Source organism: Gekko japonicus, unplaced genomic scaffold (genome assembly GCF_001447785.1).
Source record: "Gekko japonicus isolate JY-2015 unplaced genomic scaffold, Gekko_japonicus_V1.1 scaffold2232, whole genome shotgun sequence".
Classification (NCBI taxonomy): domain Eukaryota; kingdom Metazoa; phylum Chordata; class Lepidosauria; order Squamata; family Gekkonidae; genus Gekko; species Gekko japonicus.
In genome coordinates this window covers 218,171-236,971 of record NW_015161470.1, presented here as the reverse complement: position 1 = coordinate 236,971, position 18,801 = coordinate 218,171, and the positions used below count along the sequence as shown (strand labels likewise).

General features: G+C 45.9%; 1 long non-coding RNA gene across 1 annotated transcript in view; it reads left to right on the top strand.

Moving 5' to 3' along the window:
- LOC107125680 overlaps positions 1–18,366 on the top strand; it is a 53,037-nt gene extending 34,671 nt beyond the window's left edge. Inside the window, exon 2 of the long non-coding RNA XR_001483046.1 lies at positions 18,073–18,366. This is a non-coding gene — a long non-coding RNA (uncharacterized LOC107125680). The remainder of the gene's footprint in view (positions 1–18,072) is intronic.
- Positions 18,367–18,801: the final 435 nt, after the last annotated feature.

Below are 18,801 nucleotides of genomic sequence, written 5' to 3'. Positions count from 1 at the left end.
GAACCTAAACAGCATGATAAAAAGTAGAGACATCACCCTACCAACAAAAGTCCGCATGGTCAAAGTAATGGTATTCCCAGTAATCATGTATGGCTGCGAGAGTTGGACTATAAGGAAGGCCGAGCGCCGAAGAATAGATTCTTTTGAACTATGGTGCTGGAGAAGACTCTTGAGAGTCCCTTGGACTGCAAGAAGATCAAATCAGTCAATCCTTAAAGAAATCAACCCTGACTGTTCCCTGGAAGGCCAGATAATGAAACGGAAGCTCAAATATTTTGGCCACCAAATGAGAAGGGAGCACTCACTGGAGAAGACCCTGATGCTGGGAAAGATTGAAGGTCAAAGGAGACGGGGACGGCAAAGGATGAGATGGTTAGACAATGTCATAGATGCAACGAACATGAAATTGAGCCAACTTCAGAGGACGGCGGAAGACAGGAAGGCCTGGCGTGATCTGGTCCATGGGGTCGACTGTGTGACTGAACATGGCCCCTTCCAACTCTATGATTCTATGAGATGGTTAGACAGTGTTATCGATGCAATGAACATGAAGTGGAGCAAACTCCAAAGGACAAGAGGGCCTGGCGTGATATAGTTCATGGGGTTGCAAAGAGTCGGACTCGACTGTGTGACTGATCAACAACAAAGGAGCCTTTTCTGATAGAGACAAATGATAAAAGAACTACCGTCTTCAAGAAAACCTTTCTGCCTTTGAGGCTCCAGGTGCTTTTTTTACTTCAGAAGTTTCAAACCTGTCAAAACTAGATGTCAAGCAACATAAGCCTTCAGGCATGTCTCAGACTTCATCCTCTGTGTGATCAGAAGCAGCTGCTGCTACCTCTCTCATAGATGGAAATAAGTCCAAATGAGAATGAGTCCAGATTGTCCTGCAGTCCAGCCAAGATTATGGGGCCATTTCAGCACTTCTTTGTAGCTTTGTGGAGGTCCACCTCTGGGAGATGGGTGTTGGAGATAGTCTCCAGAGATTGTGTCTTGGCATTTGAAGCTGTTGCCCACAACATTGCTCATTGACAACCCCCCCCAAGTAATGGACAGTGCCAAACATAATTGTATCCTACTGGCCATTTTTTTACCGTTTCCGGACTGTTTTCACAGGCAGCCCCAGACAGAATGCATTACAATAATCTAATTTGAATGTTATCACAGCATAGATCAGTGTGGCTGGGTCATACTTTTTTAGAAGCACCGATAGCTGATGTATCAGCCAAAGCTGATAAAATGCACTATGTGCCTCAAAGGAGACCTCAGCCTCTAACTGTAGGTCAAGATCCAGCCGTACTTCCAAGCTAAAAACCTGTTTCTTCAGGGGGGCATGCAAACTCCTCCAGACTAAGCTGAGTCCTCAATCAGCTTTGTCATTGACCAGTAGCACCTCAGTCTTGTATGGATTGAGGTTCAGTTTGTTGGCTGTCATCCCTCCCATTACCATCTTCAGGCACCTGTTGAGGACTTCCATAGGCTCAGCTGTTAAAAAGAAGTAGGGTGTCATCTGCATATTGTTAGCACCTTACTCTAAATCTTCTGATGATCTCTCCCAGTGGTTTCATGTAGATGTTAAATAGCATGGGGGTCAAGATGGAACCCTGCAGGAACTATGTAGCATAAGAGCCAGGGGCCAAGCAGTAGTCATCCAGCACCACCTTCTGGAATTGCCTGGTCAAGTAAGAGCAGAGCCACTGAAGCATGGTAAGCCCTCACTCACAACTCCACAAGCCTTTCCAGAAGAATACCTTGGTTGATGGTACTAAACACTGCTGGTGGTCCTGCTCCAAGATACAATCTTTCTGGGAACAGATACTGGAGGAAATCAACAAAATAACAGGTCAAAACATCCCGCTAGAACCGGCTATTCTACTATTAAACTCAACAATCACAAAAGATAATCCAGAAATATATATATCAGATCTCACTTCTACATTATTGGCTACGGCAAGACTGACTATAGCGGCCTCATGGAAATCTCCCAAACCTCCTACCATTCAGAATTGGTGAAATAAATGTTGGGATAATTTTATAATGGACAAAATTGCAGATAAATATGAAGGGCAAATGAGTAGTCATACGGGATCTCATACCAAATTTGTGCGCAGGTGGTTCCCTTTGATTACATATTTTTGTAGAAAATGATCTATTACCCTCAAACCGTAACTATTTGGAATGGATGCATTTTTGATTCACAGTTGTTTAGTCAGAGCTCTCATCACACATTAGATGTGAAAAGTAGATTAGACTATAAGGCTAGTTATGTGCAATGTACAGATAGTAAAGGTAAAGGTTCCCTTGCTCGAAAGCCAGTCGAATCCGACTCTAGGGTTGCGGTGCTCATCTCCGTTTCAAAGCCGAAGAGCCAGCGCTGTCCGAAGACGTTTCCGTGGTCATGTGGCCGGCATGACTAAACACCAAGGCGCACGGAACGCTGTTACCTTCCCAACGAAGTGGTACCTATTTATCTACTTGCAATTTCTTGCTTTCGAACTGCTATACTGAGTTGAAATTGACTGAAAACACGATGTACTATATCTTTCAGTAAGCATGTTTGTATTGTATTGTTTTAATTAAATAAAATTTTGAAACAGAAAAAAAGATGGTACTGAACACTGTAGAGAGGTCTAGAAGAATCAACAGGAGCACATTCTTTGTCACTCTTCTGGCAAAGATCGTCAGTCAGGGAAACCAAGGCTGTTTCCACCCCAAATTCAGTTCTCATGTGTGACTGAGCAAGAGAAGCCAGGAAGTGAAGGATTAGAGAAACCAGGTGTGAGTTACTAGATCCATTAACAGCCCAAGTTGTTCATGCACAAACTCAGGTGCCAGAAATTAAGAGTCAGGACCCACTCTAAGCGAGTACTAGTAACTGTCTCTTTGAGAATCAGAGGGAAAGACACATTGCACACACTTTCACTTATTGCCCATTCACACATACTAATACAGTGTGAAGTTAATTTTTAGTCCTATTTATGAATTTAAAATAAAAACAAACACTTCAAGCAATTTAATGTACAGTGTTGCTTGAAGAAGCTTTTTCTCATCTTGTGGCGGTGAGCTGCACTTCTCCAAATGACACCAGAACTGCCATTTCAGCAGAATTGCAGCATCTGGTTTAAATTAATCCTTGCCCATAGGAGACTCTTCCAGTGAATTGATTATGTTGGTTGAAATTGTACAGTCAGGTTCATGTTGATTGAGTTGTAAACTATCTTTCAGAATTCAATAGAATGGTTTTCTAAAACCAAAATAAATGGGTGTTGTATGCTGACATTTAAGAGTCAGGGATCAGGATATGTATAGGAGATGGGGTTGGGGTGAGAGAATGGGCTCTGACTTAGGTTTTTCCCTTCTGAAAAAGAAACTTGGCTAACTGTAATGTAGTTTTCAGGACTGAAGTTCCTCATTTTGGGGACAGTATTCAGATAATGTGTCAACCATCTTAGCATACTCTAAACTTGGATGATCAGGAGAAATTATTTTGACATGCAGATGTATCAAGGACGGCAAGCAGTGACAAAGTTTGGATGACAGTGAGTTCAGATAATTGGTATCAGGGTGACAGTGATGGCTGTTGTACACTCTATTGTGCTAGATTCAGGTGGGTAGCCATGTTGTTGCTCTTAAAGATGCCACTGGACTCCAACTTTACTCTATTTCACCCTGTTCATGGGACAGAGATGGTGTTAGTCACCTTGGTGGATGACCTCCGGAAACATCTTGATCAAGGCAGTTCGGCACTGCTGATTCTTCTTGATCTGTCAGCGGTGTTCGATATGGTCGATCATGAACTATTGACACACCACCTCTCTGATGTGGAAATACAAGGACTAACCTTACAGTGGCTGGCCTCCTTTTTCCAAGATCAGGGACAGAGGGTGGCGCTTGCGGAGGAGTTGTCTCAGCAGCACTCACTTGAGAGCAATTCTCTCCCAAATGTTATTTAACATCTATATGCGCCCCCTTGCCCAGATTATTTGGAGGTATGGGCTGGGTTGTCACCAATATGCGGATGACACCCAGCTCTATCTACTGATGCACCGCTGCCCAGACTCTGCCCCTGAACATCTGGACAGAGTGTTACAAGCTGTGGCTGGATGGTTACAAAAGAGTAGACTAAAATGGAATCCATCAAAGACGGAGGTCCTGCACCTGAGTCGTGAGGGACTGGGACTGAGTATTGGGCTCCCAGCCTTTGGCAGGGCCCTGTTGGTGGCAATGCTGAAGATGAAGAGCCTAGGGGTGTTCCTAGATGCCTCACTGACTGTGGAGTCCCAGATCACCACCACTTCCAGGTAGACCTTTTTTCATCTGAGGCAGATCAGACAGTTGGCCCCATACCTCACCCCCTGCGATCTGGCTGTGATGACCCATGCAATGTCCACTTCCAGATTAGATTATGGTAATTCTCTCTATGTGGGGATTCCCTTGACTCTGCTCCAGAAGTTGAAGCTAGTGCAGAATGCAGCGGCGCCGGTATTGATGTCACCACCTGTGCAGGCACATATCTGCCCAGTGCTGCGTGACCTGCACTGGCTGCCTATCAAATACCAGATCTTTTTCATGGTGTTGGTGCTAACCTTTTAAGCCTTATACGGTCAGGGACCTGCATATCTTTGAGACCACCTCTCCCCATATGAGCCCCGCAGCAGACCTATATGTTGGTGCCTGCCCTGAGCCTACAATGTGGGGAGGACAGGATATAAGTCTAATAAAATAAAATAAAAATATTGTGCTGTTGCACAGTGCTTTAACTGTGTGCTGTTCATCTGAGTTTAGAACGATCATTAAAAGCTTTGCATTCTTTCTCCCAGCATCTGGATGGTATTGTCATGAGAGAAATGGCTGGAGTAGAATTAATGTGTTCAGTGCACCTGAGACCCTGCACATAATCATGCGGATACGACTGCTTGTGGACTCTAAAGTTCAGGTAGAACATAAAGGCTTAAAGCATCACCGTAACGCTGTGCATCCCCTGGGCCATACTGGGTAGAACACATGGCTAGAAGTGGCTTGGATTATTTTAGATACCATATGAAAGCCAATTTAAGGGAATTTTTTTCAAGACATGTTATTCAGGTCTGAAACACAAATGTGAAGCAGTTCTATCATAGATTTGTAACAGCTTTTACAAGCTTAAATGAGTAAAGTGAAGAAATCAGGCTTGGTATAGCATTTGCATTGTATCCTAACAAAAATTTTGATGCGCTTTTGGAGTCCCAGATTCCTCCTAATAGCATTGTTACATAATTTGAGTACCGTAATTCCTAAACAGTGAGTTGATAGGAGGTTTGTGCCAGATTTTGAGCAATTAGTACAGAAGATAGTGCAGCAGAAGCTGCTTACTGTCAGGTAGCCCTGTCATGGCATTGGTATGTGGGGGTGATGCTCTCCTCTGCATTCACAGCGGGTCCCTGCCCAGCCACTGCCTGCTATCGCGGCTTTGACCTTGCCGTCTCCAGCTGTAATGAGACAGCTGGGAACCTGAACTGCTTTTTAGCTTTGCCGCTTGTTTTGCTGCTGGCTTGCTGCGTGCGTGAAAATTAACCATTGGCTTTTGCTCCTGGGGGGGGGGAGTAGTTCGAAATCACTATCAGTCAGAGGCCACTATACTACAGGCCATTCTTGACACAAGCTTTTATACTCGTTCTTTAGTTATGGACTACCAATAAAACCACTTATCTTCTCAAGAAGCCTGGGTGTGTATGTGGTGTGAACCGGCTAAGGAACTTGACACTTACAAAATTTCATTTTTAGCAAGTTAAGAACATAAGAGAAGCCAATGTTGGATCATGCCAGTGGCCCATCCAGCCCAACACATGAATGTGTTGATATATGTATCGTCGTATATGTGTGTAGGAAGTTTTCTGATGAAGAGGCGAAACGAAGAGTCATTCCGGAGGTTTACATCAGATTCACTTGCATTTTGATAGAAGTTCACCTTCACCAGAAACTTACCATTCTTTTGTGTATTAGTATCTGCTTTAATATTGTTGTATGTTATAATACACTTTGAAACGCTCAAGCGCTTTGTTCTATCAGTCTGTGCTTCCTTTGTTTGGAGCATCTCAGCTGTGGCGGCTGCTGCTCCCTGCGTGAAAAGGGCAAAAGTGGCCACCTCACCTGGGAAAACGTGCCGAGCAGGGCTTCTGAAGGAGTGGGTGGGGGTGGGGAGGCGGCAGTTGCAGTGGCGGTAGTAGTCCCTGGCTAGCCAGGCAGGCAGCAGAGCCAGTGAGGTAGATGGTGCATGCAGCAGCTTGGGAGGTGCCGGGTGCTTCAAGCAGACAGCCGGGCAGAAGAGGCAGCTTGGGCTGCAGCTTCTCCAGGCCATGGCGCCGCTTTTTCTTGCTCTCCATTTGCCTCTGCACAGCCCAGGGAAGCCAAAAATGAGGCAGGCAGGCCGTCCGCACGGCCTGGGGAAGCCGAGGAGGGGGAGGCTTGGTCATGTGCCCGCCCCCCGGGCTCCTCACTCCCTGAGCGCAGCTCCTGTGCACTCCGGCTCCAACTGACCCCTGGTTTCCAAGCTTCCCCAATGGTTTTGACTCTTTCTACTTTTCCTTTCAGTTTCTTCCTCACATGTCTACTCCCCCCCACTTCAACTTTATTTATTATTTAGATACTTAATTTATACCCCACCTTTCTTCTCATTGGGGACCCAAAGCAACTTACAGAATTCTCCTGTGCTCCATTTTTATCCACACAACCCTGTGAGGTAGAATGCTAACAGGCTTAAGGTCACCCAGTGAGCTTCCACTGCAAAGTGAGGGTTTGAACCTGGATCTCCCAGGTCCTCTAACCTGTTACACTCTATTACACCACACTGGCTCTCAGTTTTCCCTCCTTCCCTCCCCTTGGCAGCCTGATAAAAGTCTGGCCAAATTGCTTGGGTGAGTTGTGTGCTGGCCACTACCAGGCTCAGTCAAGTCATGCAAGTTGTGCAGAGGCACCTGCTAGCCCAGGTGAGTTGCACTGCATGGGTGGGAGGGAGTGAATGCCAAGAGTTGGGGGGGGGAGGCCGGGGCACTTGCCTAGAGCCTCTTTTTAGAGTCTATTGTATTTATTCCCACAACAGGCCTTATTCCTAGTGATATATATATATATATATATATATTTATGATACCAAGCGACAGAATGCAAGTACAATGCACACAATTTTTCTCCTATAGAATGCTTGAGTGCTGATTGTCAGGCTAAGCACTCTGGCTGATAGCAGAACCAATTCTTAACATGTTATTCAGCATCATTTGCTTTCCTGTTAAGTGGATTTGAACAGTAATCCACCTTGCAAAAAGCTCACTTTCCCCCCCACGGAGCCTCTCCCACACACATACACAATGCATAATACTGGTGCCCAGTAAGCCAATCATTTCACATCATATGCACTAACATGTGCATCACTGAAAATTGTGGGAAAAAGAGGTGGAACTTAGTACGAATGATAAACACGCCAGTTCACTCTTTTTTAAAGGTGGTTATTTTATTTAGATAATTTTTATGCTGCCTCTCTTGAACCCATTCCAGAGGCAGGTATATCTGTCATATCTCAGCAACCGTATACAACTCACAGAATGTTTTGAATTCTGAAAAGCCTCACCTTCGTGTTTCCAGCCAGATGGAGCCACCAAGGCCCTAATATTGCTAATATCAGGACTCTCAATGAAAAGATTTGTAAACAAGTCCTTAAATGTGTTGGGCAGGGATTGGTTCTTGTAAGCCTTCTTTTTTCTGAACATTAAGTACATTAAGTACATGTGAACATTGTAATAAGAAGAACATGATGATAAGAAGAAGATGAATCAGACCCTTGGTTCATCAAGGTCAGTACTGTCTATTCAGACCAGCAGTGGCTCTCCAGGGTTTTAGATAGAGGCATTTCACATCACCTACCATGTGATCTCTTTAACTGGAGATGCCAGCGATTGAACCCGGAACCTTCTGCATGCCATGTGTGTTTTCTTCCATACACTCTCTCTGCAACAGGCCATGGACCCGCAACACTTTGGTTAAGCCTTCTTCTCATATCTATGTGTGGGAATTTTTGTTTAAGTTGTTAAAAGTTGCAGGGGGTTGTTATATGGTAATTCGTGCATACACATGCTGTGCTATGCAAAAATTGCACCAGTACAAAGGTAAAAATGAGATGGGAGGGTCTCTGTTTTTAAAGAGACAAGGTACACAAAGAATGTCTTTTATTGGCTCAGAGCATGGATGGAAATATTTAAAAATGTGCTTAAAGCAAGCAGTTCTATGACTGGCAAGGCTCACTCAGAAATGGACTCTACTGTAACAACTTTGTTTTCTGGAAAAAGTGTGAAAAGTCTTTGAAGTTCCACTCGGAAAGAACCAAGTAAATTATCTGGCACTGATTTCTCTTTTAGAAAAACAGCAATAGATTTTTTAAAAGAAAATAAAGAACCAGAAATTGAGGTCTAACAATGATAGATGAAGGGAAACATCTCATTTCCTCTCATGCAGTCAGATTGAGCATGTGATTTAGGACTGTAAACCCTAGAGTTTATTTCATAGAGATAATAAACATTTTGGACCAGGCCCGTAGTCAGGATTTCTTAAATCGGGGGGCCTTGTAAAAAGTTGGAGGGCACTCAAATAAAAATAAAATTCAGAAACTCATGTGCCCTGGCTGGCTGGCCCCTGCCCCAGCTGGTCTTCCCATTAATCACCACGGCACCCTCCTGCTTTGCCATCCCCAGCACCAGCCCGCTAGGCTCTCCCTTGCATTAAGATGTACTACAACAGTGAACGTTTTTCCTGCCACAGAGGTGAAGAGATTTACCTGCAGCATTTCTCTTTTTGAATACGCATTGTTTCCCCAAGGGACAGAAAACTTCCAGAGAGAGCGAGTTTTAGCCTGTCCTTGTCAGACCTTGGAAGGTATGCATGGTCAGCCCTGGCTAATATTTGGGTGGAAGACCTCCAAAAAATACCAGGATCATGCAGAGGCAGGCAATGGCAAACCACCTCTGTGTCTCTTGCCTTGAAAACCCTAGTCAGCTGTGCCTTGACAGCAACAACAACAAATACACATTAATACAGACCACAGTCCCAGATAATTTCTCCAAGTGACTTTGTGAATCTTTCTGTACAGTGCCTACCCTATTGCGGAAAGCTGGGAGCCTTCCTGACCTCAGTCAGGCTGTTGTACAAGGTGGGGGCCACCAAGGCACCCCTGGATGGGGAATTGCTGATTCTGCCCATTGGCAGGTGGGGGGGGGTGTCTGCCGGAGTCCCTGCTGCTCAGGTGAGTGAAGCTGTCATGGCGGAGCGTAAGGGGAGAAATTAGGCTTTCCGGACTCCCTCATAGCTCAGGAGTTGGTAAGCCGCTCTGAGACTCCGAGTGAAGGGCGGGGTATATAAATCCAATCTCTTCTTCCAGCATGACTGACTTATTTCCCCCCATGACTTACTTCAGAGTAACCCTGCTAGGAATCTGCCTGAAAAGCTTTTTGCCTCCTGTTGCAGATCTGAAACCCTCCCTGGTCTCTTGGCTGTTCAGTAGCAAAGCCCCCTCCCCCCCCAACCCCTGGAATGGACTTTTCCTCCCTCCCCGCCCTCCCAGTCTGTCCAGGAAACAGCTCACACCGTTTAATCCTTACAATGCTGCAGATACCCTGGCAGCCGTTACCCCATGCAAAGTTACTGATAATCTATGAGCCGAGAAGGGTCAGGGAGGGGGCGACTGAGTACGAAAGTGAGTGAAAGGGAAACCCCAGCCTGCCCCAGTTCCTCCCACCCACGAGCGTCAAAGAGGGTGCCAGCAGAGCCCCGCGTCGAAGGTAAACAGAGCGAGGGGAAACCACCACATGGCTGCTGCCGCCTGTGGCTGCGCACCTTCTCAGCTCTGCAAGTCCGCAGCCACCACCTCCTCCTTCCGGCTTCTGGCTGCTCCTCTGTCAGTCAGGCAGGCTAACCTGCTGCTCAAGCAGCAGCAGGGACCAGCGAAGGGACAGTTGGGCACCTCAGGCAGCAGCGACAGTGGCCTTCTCGCTGCTTTCCCATCTTCCTCTCTCTGCCAGTGGGGAGGGGAGGGATGGGGCGGGGCGGGCAGGCCATCGCAGCGCCCTCTGACTGAGGAGGCTGGAACACAGCACAGGGGCGAGCGGAGGAGCAAACAAGCAGGGCAGCGAGGTGAGGTGAGGCAAGGCTAGCGGCAAGTTGCAGAAATAAGTTGAGGGCCTTGCCAGGTGGCAAGTCGGGGGCCCCTGGTGAGAAGTTGGGGGCTGGGCCCCAGAATGCCCCACTGTAGCTATAGGCCTGTTTTGGACTGAAATACTTTTTGCCTGACAATTTAACATACAAGAATTCTTGTGGATTGTTCTGGTGTTGTTGGTCGTGCCCCCCCCCCCATTCTACATGCTTTACCAACTGATCTCAGTGGATATGAAGAAGAATGAATAATTTCGCTTGCACTTGTGGAAATTTTGAAATTGCCATTGTGTCTGCACACATGGTGAAAACTCATGTTACCCAGCAAGAATGTACTTCAGGAGTACATTCACAAAGCTAACTGTATGGTTAGTTGCTGTAGATTTTCCGGGTTGTGTGGCTGTGGACTTGGCATTGTAGAACCGGACGTTTTGCCAGTAACTGTGACTGGCATCCTCAGAGGTATAACACAGAAAGATGGAGTAAATTCCTGTTAGTAAATTCCTGTAGAAGTCTATTAAAATTTATGAGGGGCATGTCTCACCATGAATTTTATATATAGTTGTTCTTAATCTTGAACTGTATATTTTGCTTGTTCCTATTTTGTACTATGTCTGAGTATGACTGACTGACTGACTGACAGAAGTTATTTCAGAGCTGTTCTCTCATGAGCAGTTCTTGAAAGAGTTCTCTCAGCCCCACCTAACTCACAGGCAGTGTTCCCTCTAAGCTGAGTTAGTGTGAGCTAGCTCACAGGTTTTTAGCCTCTGGCTCACACATTTTTGTCTCCGCTCAGGAAGAATGGCTCCAGAGCAGGCTAATTTATGCAGTAGCCAAATCACCTGCTCACAATTTTAATGCCAGTAGCTCACAAAGGAGAATTTTTGCTCACAAGACTCCACAGCTTAGAGGGAACATTGCTCACAGGGTGTCTGTTGTGGGGAGGGGGAGGGGAAGGAAATTGTAAGCTGCTCTGAGACTCCTTTGGGTAGTGAAGGGCAGGGTATATATCTACTGCGAGCGGTCTTTTCTTCTTCCTCTTCCTCCCCCCCCCCCCCCATGGCTCACCACAGCCAGCAGAAAGGAAGGGCATTTTTCACCCTCTCCTTTCTGCTGGCCACGGCCAGCAAAAAGGAGGGCGGTAATATGTCCCCTGGGAGGCACTTCAAACCCATATTTAATCCTCTGGGTTTGCTCCCCCTACTTTGAAGCTGCAGGGTGCAAATCTGGAGGGTTAAATGGCTGGGGGCCATTTAAACCTAACAGCTGAGAGGCAGGATCTTTGAAGTGGCGGGGAGCAGAACCAGAGGGCTTACTAAATAATCCACTTTCTTTTTTATATATATATATTTTTAATTAAGTTTTTCACAAAGTTTTTACACCACTTAACATTTTCTAATACATTATATCCAACAGGACATCATTCCATCACAATTCTTTTTTATCTCCTCCCTCTCATTACGACATTCCATACTTATATTTTTATTAAGTAGTGTTCTGAACCGTAAAATTTATTTATATTTTTATTTATTTTGCGATTTCTATCCCGCCCTACCCAGTGGCTCAGGCCGGCTAACAACAATGTTTAAAATAGTAAAACAATAAAACAATTTTACATATACAATAAAATTGGTGCTTCAAATCTATACAAATCTATACATTATACAAGATGCTCAGCGACACATATTTGCGGCCCACGATCTTAATAGTGGGAGCGCCCCAACGCAATCAAACTAATCCACCTCCATGGAATCTGGTAGATGGATGGTACATCGGAGGTGGTATAGCGATGGTGGTGGCGGCGGCTCCTACCCAAAGGCCTGGTGGAAGTGCTCCGTCTTGCAGGCCCTGCGGAACTGCACTAGGTCCCGCAGGGCCCAGATCTCCTCCGGGAGCTCATTCCCCCAGGAAGGAGCCACCACCGAAAACGCCCTAGATCTAGTATGGGCCAACCTCACAGCTCGGGGGGCTGGAACTTCCAGACGATGGAGCATCCCCGGTCTCAGTGCTCTTGAGGGAACATACGGGAAGAGACGGTCCCTTAGATAGGCAGGACCCTGGCCATTCAGGGCTTTAAAGGTGAGCACCAGCACTTTGAAGCGGATCCGGTATGCTATAGGCAGCCAGTGCAGCGCTTGCAGCACAGGCGGATGTGGTCTCACCTGGAAAGACCCATCAACAGCCTGGCTGCAGCATTCTGCACTAGCTGCAGCTTCTGGATTTGCGACATAAATGCAGTTTATGTCCACCCCTAGATCTAATACATTTGTACCTGCTCCTCTAACCCTAGGTGGAATGGTGCTATTTAGGGTGAGCCTACTGACTCTTTGTGTCTGAGTTTGGCCAGGTTGTTTCCTGTTCAGAGTGGTAGCAGGGACAAGTTCAACAGGTTTGGTCTGTGGTAGAACTGCTGACCCAGATAGAATTGCTGAATTGCTTCGAGCAAGCAGGGATAGGTGGGCAGAACACCACACTTGTGTGGGGAGGGGGTCTAAATCTGGTGTGGAACCTTTGCAAAGATAACTCAGATTCAGCTCCCAAATCCTGCATGGAGGATATAAATGTGCCATTCATTCAGCTGTACACTTGGAAATGTACACAATTTTTTACAAAAATTCAGGTGGGTAGCCGTGTTGGTCTGAAGCAGTAGAACAAAGTGAGTCCAGTGGAATCTCTCTTTTTGGGGTTTTTTGTTAGTTATTTTTCATGTGTGGAAGTCATGGCGACCTCTGGTGACTGACCCTTACTGGGGTCCTGGAGGGTATTCGGAAAGGTGGCTGAATAAAGTCTGCCCCCGTCTCCCGCCTCTGTTATTTCAAGGAGGTCTCCCATCCAAGTACTTGCCAGAATCGACCCTGCTTAGCTTCCAAGACATGATGAGATCAGGCTTGATTGGGCTATCCTGGTCAGGGCAAGTCCTTTAAGAACCTCTTTTTTCCTGTAAGTAGCCCTTGAGGAGATTTTATTCCAGTTTGTCTGAAGAAGTATGCTTTGCACACGGAAGCTTACACTTTGAATAAAACTTGGTTGGTCTTAAAGGTGCCATTGGACTCAGACTTTGTTCCATAATTTTTTAGAGACAGTGGAGACATACGGAACAAGAAGGTCTTGATATTTGCATGAGTGGGAGGGAGTGAATGCCAAGAGTTGTGGGGGGAAGGCCGGGGCACTTGTGCTTGGGGGGGTAGTTGACTGTTATTTCTGGTGGGCAAATACCGTGGGGTGATTGGGTCCTGATCTTTAGTGCCTTTGCTTGAACACAATATATCTGCAATCTTTGTGCTTTCACCTTTAGTCCTAACAAAGCTTGTGTCCAGTATGGTATCTGTCAACGTCTCAATAAACAAAACTTTCTTCGAAGTGAATGGTGTTGAGAACTGATTTAACCAGGATTCTGACAAAATCCTCTGTAGCTTTATTACTAGAGTCTGTAAACTAATGTGCACTAATTAAACAACCAAGATAGGACTCTTGGAGAACTGAAAACAGATGCAGAACACAATGGAAATGCTCAAACCTCTGTACTGGAGATAGAATTGCTAAAATGCAACAGGAAGATGAACAGGAAAGAGAGCTAAGAGTGAAATCTAGAAGGGAAGCACACTAGCATAGATGAATGGAAAAGAGTGAAGCTATGCCTTGAGAGAAAGCGGTATAAAAAACAGGCAGTAACCAAAATGAGGTCTGCAAATAAAACATACAAAAATATACATGACAAATATAAACATAAATGTAGCCCTGAGATGAGTCAGTCAGGCCCATAGCCAGGAATTAAGTTGGGGCCCGGGGGCATTTTAATTTATGGGGGGCACTGGCTAATTTAATTAACCTTCCCCCTCCGTTGGGGCGCTGCCAGCCAGCCTGCCCCCCAGCCTGTCTCTGTCGTCAGTGGTGCCAGGCTGCAGGAGGCAACCTCTGGCTTTGCCAGGCCGGCCGGTCACAGGGTGGCAAGAAAGGAAGGGAAGGCGGGACCATTGGGGCACATACCAGGAGTGCTGAGCTGGCCCAGCTGCCTGGCCTGGGGCTCCTCCAGGCATAGCACGCTCCACTGGCACTATTACAGTCATGGTCACACAGGACAAAGGGGGAGAGGTTCTCACTGAACTTGGTGCATGGGACTTTCAGACCTGCTGGGTTGCGCCCTTCATAGCAGGTCCCAATCTTTTCCCGCTGGCACATTGGGCTTGTCTCCACTGGAGGAGGTGCCGTCAGACTCTCCCCGTTCTCCTGCTTGAAGTGCTATGGGTTGCTTCATCCATGCCCCTTGCAGCTTGGGCCTTTTCTCAGAGGTCTTACACTTGCTCGCCTTCCCATCCCCAGGGCTCTTGTCAAGAGGGCATGTGGCCGCAAAGTGCCCCAGGGCCCCACATCTTAGGTACAGGTCCTGTCTCATCGGTTGGTCTCTGACGGCTTCCCTCGCCTTTGGTTTTGTCCCCTGTTCTTCTGCTTCCGCCGCCACCCTCACTGGAGCCCGGAGCTGGTACATCCGCAAAAGGTTGGAGCGATTCTCCACCTTGCAGGCCATCTGTATCCACCCATTCAGGGTTAGCAGGTTGCCCTGGGCCCAGGCCCGATCCATAATTGAGTGGTTCAGCCCGGCCTGATAGAACTCGATGAGGACTTCTTTGGGCCATCCCTGGAGCTTCACAGTGTGTTTTGAGGTCATGAAAGTACTCCCACACCAAGTGCCCACCCTGGCATAGGCCCCTCAGGCATGTGCATGCTCTCTCTAGCTCCAGGTGGTCTTCGTATTGGCATCGGAGTGTCCACATGAAGACATTCACATCTCTGAGTTCCAAGCCCCGGATGTTGTGGAGACCCACGCACCAGTCGGCTGCTTGGTCCTGGAGGCGCGACCCGATAAGAGAGTGGTACCCAGGAGTCTTGGGTCCATGCCCCGTCTTCCTCTCCTTTGGACTCCATGGTCATCACTGGGGCCATCATTGTCCGTTGCTCAGGCATGGTGCCATCTGCTGCAGTTGTAGGGACTTCCCCATTCTCTCTGCTCATCACAGCTGTGGTGCAGGATGTTGAGGAAGGAAAAAGGGAGTCCTAACAATTTGTCAGAATCCTGGTTAAATCAGTTCTCAACACCATTCACTTCGAAGATAGTTTAGTTTATTGAGATGTTGAGAGATACCATACTGGACAGGAGCTTTGTTAGGACTGAAGGTGAAAGCGCAGAGATTGCAGATATATTGTGTTCAAGCAAAGGCACTAAATATCAGGACCCAATCACCCCATGGCATTTGCCCACCAGAAATAACAGTTAACTACCCCCCCACACACACTAAACACATACCCCTCTACAAAAATAAAGCAGAACAACAGGTCTCTGCAACACAGTGTCTGGCATATCAAAGCATTTAGGAAAGCGAAAGCATTTTGGTCTTCACACCCCTCTCCCCCTCCTCCTTTCTCTATTTTAGGCGAACTATAACATTCATAGTGAGCCTGACAGATTGTCCCCTCAAGATGCGGTGAAGAAGAAACACACCATAAAACCTGGCTGTTAAAGATATATTTCTGACTTATTTTATCTGTCTTATGAGGCACTGTCTTTTAATATATACCAGAGAAATGTGCTTCCTAATGTTATTACTGAGACCTAGCTCTCATTGACAAAGCTTAGACACAGATAAGGGTTCACATGATTGCATCCTTTCCATACCCCTCCCCCCTTTTAAACCCAGTACGTAGAAAATTGCTAGCTTGAATCTTCCCTAACCGATGAGTTTTTTCAAGGAATTGGAGAAAGAGAGAGTATTGTCCCACATAGCAGAAATGTTGGATTTTATAAAGTTTGAGTTGCTGCACAAATTAATTAAGCCAAAGTCATATCCTTCTCCTTAGATTTTGAGAGATAAATTTTGGTAGGGTCCTTCTCCTTCTTTGGACATGACGGTATGCAAGAAACTCCACTGTTTCCACTGACCCCTTCTGTGCTCCTTCTCACCAATAGAACATAGCTCCCTGCTCCTGACTTTGAGGCTTTGCCCTCCTTTCTTTGTGGAATGAAACCTGATTGAAACATGATGTTGGTGAGGCAGCAGAGCCTCCCAGTGTTGTTTTCCATTCACCCAGTATCCTGTTCTAACTGGGCTGCTGACATTTCAAAGACGTTACATGTGCAAAGTTAGCATACACCTGGGCAGATGTGCTGATGTGCTAACTTTGCATGCATAGCTGTTTTGCACAGGTAGCAGCCCAGTTGAAACGAGATACTGGCCATGTGCACAGTCACACAGGGATGTTCTTTTGTCTCCAGCATTATGCTGAAATTACATCTCAGTCCTGAAGGTGAAAGATAAACCAATCATATTTTTGAATACTCACCTACATAAATTATTGCCTGTAAACAGAAAACAGCACTGCATTGGAAGAGTTGGCCTTGGAAGGGCTTTCTTTTCCAGTAAGGACCTATGTACCACCTCAGGTCTTCTCTTAGCTCTCTTCTGGCTGTACCCTTCCTCAAGTCAATTAGATCAATCATTGTTTAGTTGCGTTCTGTTTAGGTTGTAGCTCCAGCCCTTTGGTACAGTCTCTAGTAGGATGCTAGGAACAACTTGGGGTTGCCATAACTTAGCTGTGAGTTGACGGCATTTTCCACCACCACAGGAGGGTTTTGAAGGCCTTGTGACCTGTGAAGGCCTTTGACCATGGGGCCTTGTCATTTAAAGGAATTTTGATTAAGTTTAGTGTCTGTATTTTCTGCTGCTGGCAATGTTTGGGGGAAATGTACACTGGGTAGATTGCATGTGACAGAATTTTTATTATTTTGTTTTAATTATTTCATACAGTGTTTGGTTTTATATACTGTTTTGCAGTTATTGTACATGTTATAAGGTATACTTGATCTTAATAAACATTTAACCCCCCCCCCCAAAAAAAAAGCTGTCATGAGCTTCCACAGATGGTGAGAAAGGTTGAGGTATAAATATTATAATAAATATATTTCTTTTCTCCCTCACATACTAATTCTTGGTTTACAGGAAGCTTTTTGCATGCAGGAGCATGCAAAAATGGCACACCACACCTGCGATCTGAAATGGTCCAATCTTTTCTCCCACCTCATTGTGCTGCATGTATAGGCCAAACCTGAGGCAGTTTGCCTCCAGAAGATCCTGGCAGCTCAGTTAGTGCTTCTGCTTTTCCTATGTTGAGGCTTTCTGTTCCTCCAGTTTCAAACGAACACTTCAGTTACTTCCTGTTTTGTCTATGTTGTATGGAAGGGGCAGAGAAAAAATAGTAGTGGCACAGGTACTTGGACTATTTGAGAACAGAGTCATGTTCTTGCATTCATTTTTGTAATTGCTGCGAAATTGCATTTTTCATGTGCAAAATCAGCTATAGCTGTTTGCTTGCCTTACATTTACAGCAGACTTGTTACAGGTGAACTATTGTTTCCATTTAATGGATCGGGAAATACGGTTTCTGAGTGAGTGTTGCTTGGCAAGGTCCTTGGCTGAAAACAGTTGAATGCACATAGGTCCCCGTCTTATATTACTGCACGAGCATGGGAAGGAGCCATGCTCCAGCAGCTCCCACACCACTAGCGCAACATAAGACGGTAGCCATATACTTGATCCATTTGGCCCTAGCATTGGCATAGAGTGTTCGAAGGAAGCCATAGTCTTCATACCTCCCCATTTATATTTAACTGGAGTCAAATAAGAAATCAAAGGAGTCTTTGATACCATTCATTCATCTCCCCTCTCTCACCCCTTAAAATGACTATGCTTGTTGAAATATGTCTGTGGTTGCTATGCAGAAGGGCAAAACTGAGTTGCCACTACTGAGAAATTGAGACTAGTCTTTTAGAAATGAAATCGTTCTTCTGTAACAGATACTCCTGCAAACAAATTGTAGAAGATAATTAGATTTTGTTTTGGTTTCTTTCAGGGATGATGGTGGTGATCGTGTTGCTGCTGATTGCGATTGTCGTTGTTGCTGTGTGGCCTACCAAGTAGCCACTGGAGGTATCACTTGGCAGCAGCATATTAACAGCCCTCCAAGGCAAGGACTGCTCCATCTCACTGTGGCCGATTCCCATGGACTTGGCTGCATCTGCCCAGTTGTGGGTACCCTGACAGATGCACTTGTCAGATGGAAGATTTCCTTTCACACAAGTCTGTCTCGTTGGACTTCATATTTTCACAAAAGTGACTGGAAGGAAATTGTTCTCCTAATGAAGATCAGAACATAAATGCAATTAATTCCAAAGAAGCAGTCAGTATTGAAGTGCTGTCTGTCTGGCAATCCCCACTTTTGGAGCCCAGACAGGACCCTGTTGCTGTTCTCTAGAGAGCCTGGTTCAATTTCCCCCCTGTATAACATGGTTCTTGGGAGCTAAGAGTTCAATATCTTCATGCTAGTTGTCATGCCAGTAGATTTGGGAGTGACTGAGGGCAAGTAGCAGCTGTCTGAATCAAAGGAGAATCTACAGGCTCCTTTCAAATGCCCAGAAATCATCTTTGCCTGGAAACTAGGAGTAATTATTGCTGCTGATCTACATAGACAGTAGCAGATGAAATTGCTTGGGAAGCAAGATAACATTTCTGTCAAAAAATTGAGTAACTTGTATTATGTTATATGCTCTGGTCTTTCCCCTGATGCACTAATTGCTGCTGA